The sequence below is a fragment of the Mustelus asterias genome, chromosome 18 (genome assembly GCF_964213995.1).
Source record: "Mustelus asterias chromosome 18, sMusAst1.hap1.1, whole genome shotgun sequence".
NCBI classification, from domain to species: domain Eukaryota; kingdom Metazoa; phylum Chordata; class Chondrichthyes; order Carcharhiniformes; family Triakidae; genus Mustelus; species Mustelus asterias.
The window spans coordinates 51,655,472-51,669,257 of NC_135818.1; the positions used below are offsets into that span (position 1 = coordinate 51,655,472).

Sequence of the window (13,786 nt, forward strand, 5' to 3'; positions counted from 1 at the left end):
GCAGCCAAGCTGAGGCAAGTTGAAAATCGGATGATGATTGGCGAAGTTGTAAGGCTCAAGAGCAGTTTTCTAAAATGGTAATTTCTGAAGTCATAGAATCCCTGCAGTGCAGAAGGAAGCCATTTGGCCCATTGAGTCGGCACTGACTCTCCAACAGAACACCTTACCCAGACCCACCCCATCCCCATAACCCCGCTGATCCTCCTAAACTACATATCTTTGGACACAAAGGGGCAATTTAGCATGGCCAATCCAACTAACTTGTATATCTTTGGACTGTTGGAGGAAACTGGAGCACCCCGAGGAAACCCATGCAGACACGGAGAACAGTCACCCAAGGCTGGAACCGAACCCGGGTCCCTACCACTGAGGCAATATCAACCACTGTGGCAATATCAACCACTGTGGCGTGAAGTCAGAAGGTGTTTGAGGAGAGGGAAACATTAACAATGTCAGCTAACATTGGGTGGCATGGAGCAGGAATAGGTGAAAGGTCAGGAAGAGAGTCACTGATGAGATGAGCTTGGATAGGACACGGCAAAACAGTGCTTCAGGCCTAGAGTGTGTGGGGAATTGAGGTCGGGGGGGGGGGGGGGGGGGGGGGGGAGAAAGAGAGAAAGAGAGAGAGAGAAAGGCACAGATCTTTGTTAGAAATTCTTAAGTGCTCATACTTCAACATGGGATTATATTGGAGAGTACAGTTAGTCACCATGGGTTATCCTTACTCTCCAGATAATTCTGGAGTTATGGAGGCATTTTGCTGCAGACTACAATGTACATGCTAACATCAGGAGCATTGGTTATTACAAATGAATAGAAGTATGTCAGGCATTACTTGGTAGCTAGCACACTAGCTCCACTCCACAGACTTCAGAACTAAAACCAATGCTGACACTCAAGTGTAGTACCAAGGGAGTGCTACACTGTCAGAAGTGCCAGCTTTCAGGCGAGGCATCAAACAGAGGTCCTGTCAACTCCCTCAGAGGGTTGTAAAAGATCCTATGGCCCAATTTCAAGAGAGCAGGGGAGTTGTCCCTCATGCCCTCGCCAAATTTATCCCTGAAATGAACACAACAAAAAAAAAAAAACCACTTGGTCACTATTACACTGCTGTCAATGAGAACCTGGTGTGCGCAAATTGGCCCCCATACTTCCTACATTACAACAGTGACTACACTTCACAAGCATTTCACTAGCTGGAAAGCGATGAGACATCTGATGGTCTTGAAACACACTGGGGTAAAATTTATGGTCCCATTGGCCGCAGGAATTGTCACAGGCGGAACGGAAAGTTTCGTGAATCTTTACCTCAGGTGGGAATTTCCAGTTATGGGGTGGGCACGACCTGAAAACCCCACCCACAATATAGACAAGTTCTTTTGAATAAAAACAAGAGTTATTTACAGGTTCAAATTACATGATCCAGTCTAGATTTGTGAAAACTATATATCAGCAGCTTATATTACACAATTACTTGTGTAAACAATAAGAATCAAAAATAAGATAGCAAAACTGGAAATTTTGGCAGCAGTAGGATGTTGTGGATATAGCAGAAATGCACTAAATCCAGGGGTTGAGAACAATTTAACATTCAAAAGCTACAGCTTTCAGCACTAACAAAACGGACATCAGAGTTCAATGAAACGGATTCTGCGGTACATCATGTGCGATAAAATAAACGATCCTGTTTAGACAGCATCCAAGTTTGATCACAGATGTGCTACAGATTTTCAGGTCAATGAAAGGAGGTTAATTTACTCTACAAAGAGAAATGCTAGAAGAGAACAGGAAAGACTTCAATAAACCAAGTATAAAGTGGTTTAGAGTCAAGAGTTGGGTAATGCTTTGCATGACTGTTTCATGAACCAAAGCAGCAAGAAACCTCATCTAGTTAGTAAATGAGACAGGATACAGGAAATGGAAATCCTCTGGGATGGTGTTGAGAGAAATGATCAAATTATACATATGGGATTCAGATATATGCAAGTGGGGGAGGGGGTGGAAAGAGAGAAGAGATGCAGATTAATTAACACTTTTGCAAAGGATGAATGGAACAATATTGAATATACAGGGTAAATTCCCAAAACAAAAAAAAGTTTGGACTAAATAAACGCAACCCTAACTTAATTAAACGTGAAAGGGAAAAACAACTTCAACAAATGCTTTGGGCAGAAAGGAAAGAGGGCCGGAGCTGAAAATACAGAAACATGTTTAAAAAAGGAGAGATAAATCAAGGTTTCAAAGTGATCGAGATAACAATCGAGGCAGATGCACAACATTTACTTATTTTAGTTTCTAAACTCAGGATTGCCATCGTTGGAGGGCAGCCAATGAAACACCATTAAAAAAGGCTCGAGAACGAGGAATTGTAAACACTTCACAAAGAATTCACAAAGGAAGAAAATCAATTACTTTTATATGAAGAGTCCTGGAAAAGCTAAAAGGACTTCAAGCAAATAAATTTCCAGAAAGACAGTATCTGCACTTATCTACAAAAACTTGCACTTACATTGTGCCTTCAATGTAAAAACATAATCCAGGGCACTTCACAAAAGGTGAAATCAGACAAAAACTGATATCAAGCGAAAAGAATAGATATCAGGAGGACTTGCAAAACTTGGTCAGAGGAAATGACTTACAAGGTCAGTCTTAAAGTCAGAAGGGAGATTGAGAGGCTGAAGGGATTAAGGAGGAATTTCATACAATTGGCCTAGGCAACTGGGATGGCACAGCTACCAATAATCAGGTGAAGGAGTGAGGGAAAACACAAATTGGAGGAAGAGAGTTTTGATAGGGAGTGGAGGGGATGCAACCTCAGGAATTAAAGAGCTGGAAGAGACTACAGAGATTAGTACAAGGCCATGGAGAGACTTAAACACAGGATAATTGTTTCAAGGTACAACAAGGAAAGGACTGCCTAATGCACGAAACTTTGGTATGAAATAGGGTACATGCGATTTGGATGAGTTGAAGTTGAGAGTACAGGGAATGAGAGACTTGTCAGGAGGATATTGCCACAGTCAAATGGCATTAACAAAGCCATGGACAACAGTTGCAGAAGCTGATGGACTGAGACAGAAGAAGCAGCTTTTGATGATGCAAGATATAGGATTAGGTTAGCTCGGGGCCACCAGGGGTACCAAGGTACCAAAGTCAGGTGCAGCCAGAGAATGGCTAGGGAAAAGGGATGGAATCAATAGTAAGAGTACAGAGTTTAAGATAGGGGTCCGGAGACAATGGCTGTGGTCTTCCCAATATTTAATTGGGGAAATTGGTTTTAAAGGAGAGGGGAGTTTATGGAGGGAATTTCACTTGATGCCTAGGCAGTCATAAATGTGTGTACCTACATCACATGGGCTGTAGCAATTCAAGACGGTAGCTCACCACCACCTTAAGAACAATTATAGATGGGCAATAAAGAATGCTGGCCTAGTCAGCGACACCCATGTCCCATGAAAGAGTATAAAAAGGCTTGACAAAGGTAGGGGCCTGGGGAAATGGCAAATTATAGGACTGGATAAGGCTACAGAGATAGAGGGAGACATGGTGGGACACTGGATATCGGGCAAGCAAGTTGACAGAGCAGAGGCAATTAAAGGTGGTGACAAAAAGCTGGTTTGTTTAGCGTATATATGAAAGTTGTGGATGATGCTGCTAACAGGCAACATGTTCGATGAGGAAGGGAAGAGGGCCAGAATTTGCACTTTGAGGCATTCATTTCAAATATAAACTAAGTAGCTGTAGAAGCCACAATTGGAGATTGCCTGGCTACCATTTGATAGCTTAGCATGGATGGAACTAAAGGCAAGTCCCACTGAGCAGGACAAGAAAGGAAAGGCACTGGAGAAGGATGTTGTGGTCAACTGAATGAAAGGTATCAGAGATGGAGGAGAAATAAATACAATGACTATAATCACAGACAATGCCATTTATGACTTTGAATAGGGTAATTTCAATTTCTAGACTTAACACTGAGTTCAACAACTTCAGACCATAAACTCTCTTGTCCACCTTTTTCATCCCATTTCCATTATTTAAAAAGATTACTTTAAAATTTTATTTTATGCATTTTCATTTTTTTCTTCCTTTGATTCATTTTTTTCAATTCCCCCATCCTTTCCATCTTTTTTCCTTTACCACTCTCTCCCCTCGTCTCCCCACCCACTAGAGCCATCTATTACCTGTTTCAGGTTGTCTTTTGTCACACTGCTTACATTTGCACATTCTGATCTCTTAACAAGCCACTAGCAGCATCCTCCTTAGCCATGATCATCACCATTTACATTCCCTTTGGTTTTTTGTCCATGACATCTTTGATCTCTCCTATGTCTACACCTTTTGCTGACCCTCTATCCATCCCCCACAGCAGTATAAATCTCATCCTATTTTCAATTGTCTTCAGCTCTGACGAAGGGTCATCCAGACTCAAAACATTAGCTCTGTTCTTCCTCCACAGATGCTGTCAGACCTGCTAAGATTTTCAAGCATTGTTTGTTTTTGTTTCAGATTAATTGGAATGGGCATTTGGCCCATGATACCCATGCCAGATTTTGTAAGAACCCATTAAATTGTGTTCCCCTGTCCTTTCCATAGCCCTACAATTTTCCCCCTGCAAATATTTATCCAATACCCTTTTGACATTTATTGAATCAGCTTCCATACCATATGTGGGATAATGTTTTCTTTTAAAATGCACAAAATGGTTGCTGCTGGAATTAAAATTGGGACAACCACTGAGGAAGATGGGAAAACATACACATCTCTCAAAAACACTTAGATCAAGGGTAGTATTGTGATTATACTGTTTCTTGTTAAGGGAATGGTTTTAAACTTCAGCCCTGATTCAGCCCACCTGCTGAGAATGCAGAAGAATAATTGCTCAGTTATTGAGGTGTTTGTTTTAATCTGAGTTAATGCAGTTTTGTTATTTTTTGGGCAGTCCCCTGGGGTTTCAGAGTAGTGTTCGATTAGGTTGATTGACAAGAACACGTTGCGTGTTAATGGGAGGAGATAAGCTTACATGGGGGAAAAGAAGTCTTTTTGCATTTGCAAACAGCAACAGCTCTTTTCTCTGCAGTCTGAAGTTCAGGACCGGTTAGAAAATAGGTGTCTCTCTCTCCAGAGATGTTAAAAGACTTGATGACTGGCAACCCAAGCAAGCCTGTACGTTTTTGCTAACTGATTATGAAGAGAAGTTTAGGTCTATGGGGAATATTATTTAAAATGGAACTAATAGAGAGAAGCTAGCAGTCAAGAAGTCTATCATCATGTTTAAGTATTTCAATTGGTAAAAGTTATGCCAATTTTCTGTTATAGTTAAACTGTAAAGTTTGTTTTGATAAATGCTTCCTAGTGGGTCAATAGAATCACACCTAGAGTGAAACACCTTATGGGGCGGCATGGTAGCACAGTGGTTAGCACTGCTGCTTCACAGCTCCAGGGACCTGGGTTTGATTCCCGGCTCGGGTCACTGTCTCTGTGGAGTTTGCACATTCTCCCAGTGTCTGTGTGGGTTTCCTCCGGGTGCTCCGGTTTCCTCCCACAGTCCAAAGATGTGCGGGTTAGGTTGACTGGCCAAGCTAAATTGCCCATTAGTATCCCGGGATGCGTAGAGGGATTAGGGGGTAAATATGAGGGTTAGAGGGATTAGCAGGTAAATACGTAGGGATACGGGGATAGGGCCTGGGTGGGATTGTTGTCGGTGCAGACTCGATGGGCCGAATGGCCTCTTTCTGCACTGTAGGGTTTCTATGGTTCTTTCTATGCTCCCACTAATGCCAAAATCAAACATATTTCGGGTCTAGGCTAACTTCATAGTGCACCTTGAAGTTTCTGAACTGGTCCCTAACACATTCTGCCCATGACACAGTAAAAGAGATCATAAATTTGTCAGGTTATTGTAAGAAACCAAATGATTCACAAGTCCTCTGGTTAAGCACTAGCCTGTACGTGACTCTAGATCCACACCAACATGATTGACTATTAATTGTCCCTGAAGTGATCAGTAAACTATTCAGTTGTATCAATAATGCATCAGTGTTTCAAGCAGGAGGTCTGCTGCCAATTCTCAGAGTAACTAGGGATAAACAGTCACATCCACATTGAGAGAACGAGGGGAAAAATAAATCAGGAAGATGACTTGTTCAGTGGCAGAAGCTGAGGGAGGAAACAAATGACTTGGTAAAGAAACGCACAGGAGCAGATCAAAGGGAAGTGGAATTAAGGTACAAGAGGGATAAAGGGAATGGGTTGAGGCATGATTCAGAAATGTAGAGCCTCATTTCCTATAGTTATATTTTTGTCACACTTCTGTATCAACTGTTTCCATTATAAATTCCCAAGACACAGTATAATAGAACTGGCTCTTAACTTGACACATTGTAATTGTACCATCACATCTGTGGTAGTGCTGTAATGCATTGTAGTATGAGCTGAAGGATTGAGAAACAAAGATGATTCTGTGCTCTGACTGAACCTATTCTGCTTTAAGACATTGTATGTTTTGAGATTTAACGATAAACATCACGTATTATTGGAAAATAGGTTAAAAAATGACAAAGTGAGGACTGAATTATGCCTGCGCTTGGAGATGAGTTAGCAATTTATAAATAGAAGCCAATCCACTGAAATGACCTTCAAATTAGTCTCAAGTTGACTTCAGAAGGTGTCTGAAAATTTTACAGCTACTGTCACCACATGAAGTGGCCAAAAGGAGAGGCAAGTCAAACATAGCCTTCACCACCATGCTTCAGACTCCATCTATGTCACAGATCAACTAATCTATTAAATATTGGATAAAAGCAAATTACTGCGGATGCTGAAATCTGAAAACAAAAGAGAAAATGCTGGAAAATCTCAGCAAGGTCTGGCAGCATCTGCAAGGAGAGAAAAGAGCTGATGTTTCAAGTCCACATGATCCTTTGTCAAAGCGGTGTCAGAGCTTCAACAAAGGGTCATCTGGACTCAAAATGTCAGCTCTCTCATTGTAGATGCTGCCAGACCTGCTGAGATTTTCCAGCCTTCTCTCTTTTGGTTTTTAATACATTAAATACATTTGGTTCACATAGATATTGTGAACACCGAAATCTGCTACTTAATCCCACATCTGGATTTTTTTAGTCACTATTGATCTCTACCTTAGGTAGGGGGGTGAAAACATAATGAAACTTCTCTAGAGTTCTGATAAAAACCTTGAGCCCCGATTAAACTTTAAATGCTCTGGTGAGGGCAGGACCAGGTTCAATTAGGTTACTCACCACAAATAACCTACCGACACAAATGTTTAGCTTACATACAAACACCAGTCATTGGGCAAGAGGCAGACCACAGGCACATTCTATGTCTGCATACATTTCCTCCAACAGTCTAAAGATATGCGGGTTTGGTGGATTGGCTATGCTAAATTGTCCCTTAGCCTCCCAAGATGTGTAGGTTAGGGGGATTACAGGGATCAGGCAGGGGCTTGAGCCTGGAAAAGATGTTCTGTTGGAGAGTCAGTGAATACTTAATAGGCCAAATGGCCCCCTTCTGTACTATAGGGATTCTATGACAAACAAAACAGTACTTCACCATTTTGAGATGAGAATGTTGAAGAGAAAGGAGGGGAATAGATGTAGGATCTACTGCAATGTGTCTCTATCTCTATGATGGCGCACAAATTGGATACCCTAGCCAATTCAGTAGGGAGCGATAAACTCATATGAACCTCAATTCCATCACTCACTGCACAATTGGATTTATATTATGTTTTATTTGCAATGTCTAGATTTTGGTCACTAAACACTAAAACATTAGTCATCAAGTGCCAACTATTGAGTGAATTCAGGAGGGGAGTTGAGGGGAAATTTGCATTTATATATTGCAAACTCAAAAATAAATTTGCACTGCAATTCCGTTGAGTCAAAACCAATATAACCCTTCTGATATGAATTACTTGGGTATCAGAGAGAGAAAAGGCAAGTAGTGAGGATCAGACTACCAGACCTATTTCCTCTGCTTCCCCTTGAATAAAAAGGGCGTCTAATATTAGTTGATGCCAGCAGTGCTGTAAACATTACAGCTCCAAATTACCCATTTGTTCTCACCACAGGTTTCTGTAGCACTCCCAAGGACAGTAGTACTGGTAAGAGTGATCTCAAAGGATTAAAGCTGGAGGTGTGGTTCATTACATGAAACCATCAACTTGCAATAAACTATGCTCCGATGGCATGAAACCGTCGCTTTAACAACCATCTTGTCTGTAAATCTGACCCTGCGACCACAGTCATCATCCTTTAGTTAAAACATTCTTTAATTAGAAGCATAAAAATCATATTTTAAAATGGCCAATCATTTCACTTTTGTTTGCGGCATTGGAGGGGCATAAATGTTACAACTGACATTGCATTTCAAAATAATTGAATGCGCGAGATTCTTAAGAATGGTTTGAAAAAAAACTGCGCTATAAATGCAAATTTGCCCCCATCTCCCCCCATTAATTCACTTCCATTGGAAGTGTAACGAGTAACGCTTGATTTTGCAAGCTGCACTTGGCAAGAAGTAGTAACCATTCTATTTGCAAATGACAGAATAAGTGGAACATCTATCCAATGCCAGAGAACAACTTCTTTACTGTAGCCTGTTGTTTATTTCTAATAGTTATCCTTAAGTAATTATCCTAGTGCTTAATTACACACTGTTTTGCATTATATACTAATTCCCCAATGAAATTAAGACTAGGATTTATTTTATGCCGGTGGCGAGGATAAACAATGTGTCCTGAACCCATGTAATTTTTGAAGATCAAGAAGCTATAGTACTTCAATTTCTCAAAACGCTTGCAGTTACTCAGCAACTTTTGAAAGTTGAATTCAAATTTACCTTTGTATTAAATACATGTACAGTATTGCATATGTTAGATCGACAATAGCTGGTTATGTGACCAGCATAAACATGGATATTGGGAGGAGGAAATAAGTCAAAACTAGAAGAGTTTGATACCGTAGAGTTTGGGTCCAGAGCAGATACTTTCAACTGTAGCGGTCAGCGTTAAGCGGCTTTTTTGGAAGTGATTGACTGCTGAAAATTGAATTTGATTTTAATTTTGTTGTTTATAAAGTAAAATTGCATTGGGGTCCAAATCAAATAGTTCTAAAGGTTTTTCAGGGACGCAAGCCCTGGACTCCTCTCAACTCCTACACTACAGCCTTCGGCAAGGGTGAGGGGCAACATTTGAAAGGGTGCGCATTCTATTGTTTACAATCCTAATTCAGTGGTTCTCATACCTCCTCATCCACAGATCACTTTTTAAAAATACTTTTCCAATTCAATCAAATCAAATCCAATTCAGAGTCTCAACAAGTTGAGACATTTCAGATCCAGGCTGACAAGACAGGGCGAGCGACCAAACCACCCTGTCCTGGGCCTGATCTACATGAGCTAAGCTGATTGGAGAAGGGGGAGGTTCCTCCTCCAAGACTTGAGCTCATTTGCATCTTAGCCAAAAGGCCGAGATGCCGCTTTTAAAAATTGCTTCACATGAAGCTTCAGTGTAACCTAATGACCTCGACCAAGTGCGGCCGACCATGGGCTGCCGACCATACTACACTTGATCTTAGCCAAAAGGCCGAGAAGCGGTAGGGCAAAACATGCTGTGGACTACCTACTGGTCTTACCCAACTTACTTCTGTTTGCCACTGTAAAATGCTCTCAGAATAAATGGGAACTTATGCAAATATCTGACTTTAAAACAACAAAATGTATTTTTTGTGTATTAAATATCTCAACTAAATTACTAATGCATACCAGAAAAAGGATAGATATTTACACAAATAATGAAATATTCTAATATATGCTATAAAATCACAATGAGAAACTAATACCTACATTCCATCTGTATTAATCAAACAAAAACAACAATAATCTTGCTTACAAAACAAGCTGTTGCTTGCACTTATGATAACTTGTGCCACACATCTGGGAGCCAGTATAGTTATGAACATATGAACAAGGAGCAGGCATTCAGCCCCTTGAGCTTGCTCCATCATTTATGATCATGGTTGATCTAATAGTAATCTCAAAAGCTGTATCCTGCCTACCCCTGAAACCTATCACCCCCTTGCTTACCAAGAAACTATCTATCTCTGCCTTAAAAATATTCGAAGACTCTGCTTCCACCACCTTGTCAGGAAGAGCATTCCAAAGACACATGACCCGTGAAGAAAATAAATTGCCTCATCTGTTTTAAACGGGCGACCCATTTTTTTTTTGGCAAAAACAATGACCCTTGATTCTAGATTCTCCCACAAGAGGAAACATCTCCACATCCACCCCATCAGGACCTTGTGCATTTCAATCAAGTCATCTCTTATGTGTCTAAACTTCACTAGATACAAGCCTAGCCTGTTCAACCTTTGCTCATAAGATAACTCGCCCATTCCAAGTATTAGTCTGGCAAACCTTCTCTGAACCGCTTTCAACACATTGACATCTTTCCTTAAATAAGTTAACCAATATTGTTCACAGTACAGTTGTGAAACATCACACAAGGAATGTAGATAAGGATTCTGGCCTATTCTCTGATATGGCCTCAACTGAAGTGTTGCACATTAGTGACTTGCATTTTGTACCAGTGCATGGATCACCACACATGAGAACCACTGCCCAAACTGGAAACAATCTCATAGTTAACAAGACAGATGTAAACAGCCCACACCACTAAAATTTTCTTAGTGAAGAAAATCCCTAACCTCCTCTTGCCCCCACCCCCCCCACCTACCATTACTAGATTATGTCCCGCTGTGACAAACAATAAGACCATTCAGCCCCTCATGCCTATCTAATCATTCACTTCAATTGGAGCCGGTACCTCAATTCCAGCAAATGCTGAAACAAGCAATTTAAGATGAGATTACCGCCCAAAAAAGTAACTTTTGTGCTTTCAAAATGTGTATTTCTTTCTGATTTTCTTGCAATTTTGTTATTTCCTCCTCTAATACAGACAAAGGAATGTTTGCCATAGCTAACAGCTTAAATGAAGCAGTGTGACATTTTGTTTAGACCTTACTCAGGGCAATTTTTGTAGTTGTGATCAAAAAACATCAACTCTATCTCCTCACAGATACTGTTTGACCTACCGAATGTTACTAGCATTGTTTGTTTTAGTATCATTTTTGAAGCTGTTGGCCAGCTTTCACCCAGTAAACATGTTTACTTTCAGGATTCAACAGTTAATGCCTTGTCGCAATAACAGAGCCAAAAGTTTGATGAGTAAGAGTTTGTAAAAGAGCCAGTTTTATTTATCGCTGTATCTGAATGAAAGTCAAAGCAAGGAGTGCCTGAGGCTTCTGTAAAAGGTCTCAGACCTACTGGAAATTTCTGTTTTTTCCCTTAAAACCACACAATAAATGCAACGATATTATCCATCAAAACTTGAACTTTTGATCTGGCAATTTTAGCATAAAAGCAAAGACCATAGAATTTTCACTTAAGAGAACCTACAAGCTAGACATACAACAGCCTCATTCTCCATCATCTTGAAGACTGCTTCAATCACTTATCACCTAACAGAACAAATACTTCAATCTAATATAAAAACAGATGACTTATGGATCTACCGGAAGTCCTTTGAATTCACAGAATTTTATGTCAAACATAGATATCAGGTCCCCAATAAGTGACATTACAAGTTGTGTTTAGTTGCTGTTTGTGATTTATATAAACGATCTGGAAGGTGTAACTGGGGTGATCAGCAAGTTTGCAGATGACACGAAAATGGCTGGACTTGCAGATAGTGAGGAACATTGTCAGAGGCTACAGAAGGATATAGATAGGCTGGAAATTTGGGCAAAGAAATGGCAGATGGAGTTCAATCCAGATAAATGCGAAGTGATGCATTTTGGTAGAACTAACATAGGGGGGAGCTATACGATAAATGGCAGAACCATAAAGGGTGTAGATACACAGAGGGACCTGGGTGTGCAAGTCCACAGATCCTTGAAGGTGACATCACAGGTGGAGAAGGTAGTGAATAAGGCATATGGCATGCTTGCCTTTATAGGACGGGGCACAGAGTATAAATGTTGGGGTCTGATGTTGCAGTTGTATAGAATGTTGGTTCGGCTGCATTTGGAATACTGTGCCCAGTTCTGGTCACCACACTACCCGAAGGACGTGGAGGCTTTAGAGAGAGAGCAGAGGAGGTTTACCAGGATGTTGCCTGGTATGGAAGGGCTTAGTTATGAGGAGAGATTGGGGTTGTTCTCACTGGAAAGACGGAGGATGAGGGGGTGACCTAATAGAGGTGTATAAAATTATGAAAGGCATAGATAGGGTGAACGGTGGGAAGCTTTTTCCTAGATCGATGGTGACATTCACGAGGGGTCATAGGTTCAAGGTGAGGGGGGGGGGGGCGGTTTAAACACTGATATCAGAAGGACGTATTTTACGCAGAGGGTGGTGGGGGCCTGGAATGTGCTGCTGGGCAAGGTGGTGGAGGCGGACACACTGGGAATGTTTAAGACTTATCTAGATAGCCACATGAATGGAGTGGGAATGGAGGGATACAAAAGAATGGTCGAGTTTGGACCAGGGAGCGGCGCAGGCTTGAAGGGCCGAAGGGCCTGTTCCTGTGCTGTTCTTTGTGTTAAGGATCAAGGTGCCCCAAGTACGAGACGATTAGGGAGACTGTGGGGAAGCTAATGTATTGGTGACTGAAAGCTTTAAATCGACTGATTTTTATTGAGAAAGGAATGGAGTGTTAAAGTTTTGGAAGGAAGCTTCAGAGAGCATAGTTGGCCACCACACATTAAATTAATTCAGAAAATAACTTTAGATCAACTGAACAACATGAATACCAATACAGTTTGCATTGATTGATTTCAGTTATGATAACAGTACCCTTTATATTTCAATTATTCTCAATTTGAAGGCAGTTTGTCAATTACAGCAGATACAATTGAGGTATTCCAGATTATATTTTGAAACTGTAGCTTTATTAGGGTAAATGAATGGGTCATGTGACCTGTTCTGATGCAAGGTTGGATGGCTTAATTGTAAGAGATCAAAGTAACCATAGAACCCTTAAGGAGCAGAAAGAGGCCATTCAGCCCATCGAGTCTGCACCAACTCTCCAAAAGAGCATTCTGCCCAGGCCCTCCCTCCTGCCCTATCCCCTTAATTCCACGCATTTACCATGGCTAATCCACCTAACATACACATCTGTGGACTAAGAAACAAAAGCACCCGCAGACACAGGGAGACTGTGCAAACTCCACACAGTGATCCAAGGCTGGGATCAAACCCTGGCTCGTGGCACTGTGAGACAGCAGTCTTAACCACTGTGCTGCCCTTGGGTAAGTCTTAGGTAGTTTTGCTGGGAAGATGATGCAAGGCATTTATGCTTGGACACAATGCATCTACTCATAGTAAATACTGCTAAAGCCACAGAAAGGTGCTGCAGGTATTGTTGTGCTGCAATTTACTTCTAAAATGAAAGGCATTTGAGACCAAGGGTAGTTAATTAACTTTGTATCTGAGTAGAAATGCGAATGTGTTTCTACTGTCATGGGGAAGACAGAGGAAGCCATTTTGAGATCAGGTTACAGGCTTCCATGGAAAAACAGAAATCAAACATGATGACCAGAGAGAAAAGGCTCCTTGACTTTGAAAGCTGACAGTTAGATACAGGAGGGAAACACTCCAATCAAAAGGATGCAACTTGCAGCCTTCTATAGGTTTTCAGGGATTTCAGAGATTTGTTCTGGCACAGCTAAGGGGAAGAATCATTGGAATAGGCTTTACTACTCGT

The 13,786-nt window shown here is 41.1% G+C and overlaps 1 protein-coding gene across 3 annotated transcripts in view; it reads right to left on the reverse strand.

Moving 5' to 3' along the window:
* Window positions 1-13,786, reverse strand: part of gpr137c (G protein-coupled receptor 137c) — a 32,273-nt gene that overhangs the window by 16,396 nt on the left and 2,091 nt on the right. The gene's annotated exons all lie outside the window — the stretch shown is intronic.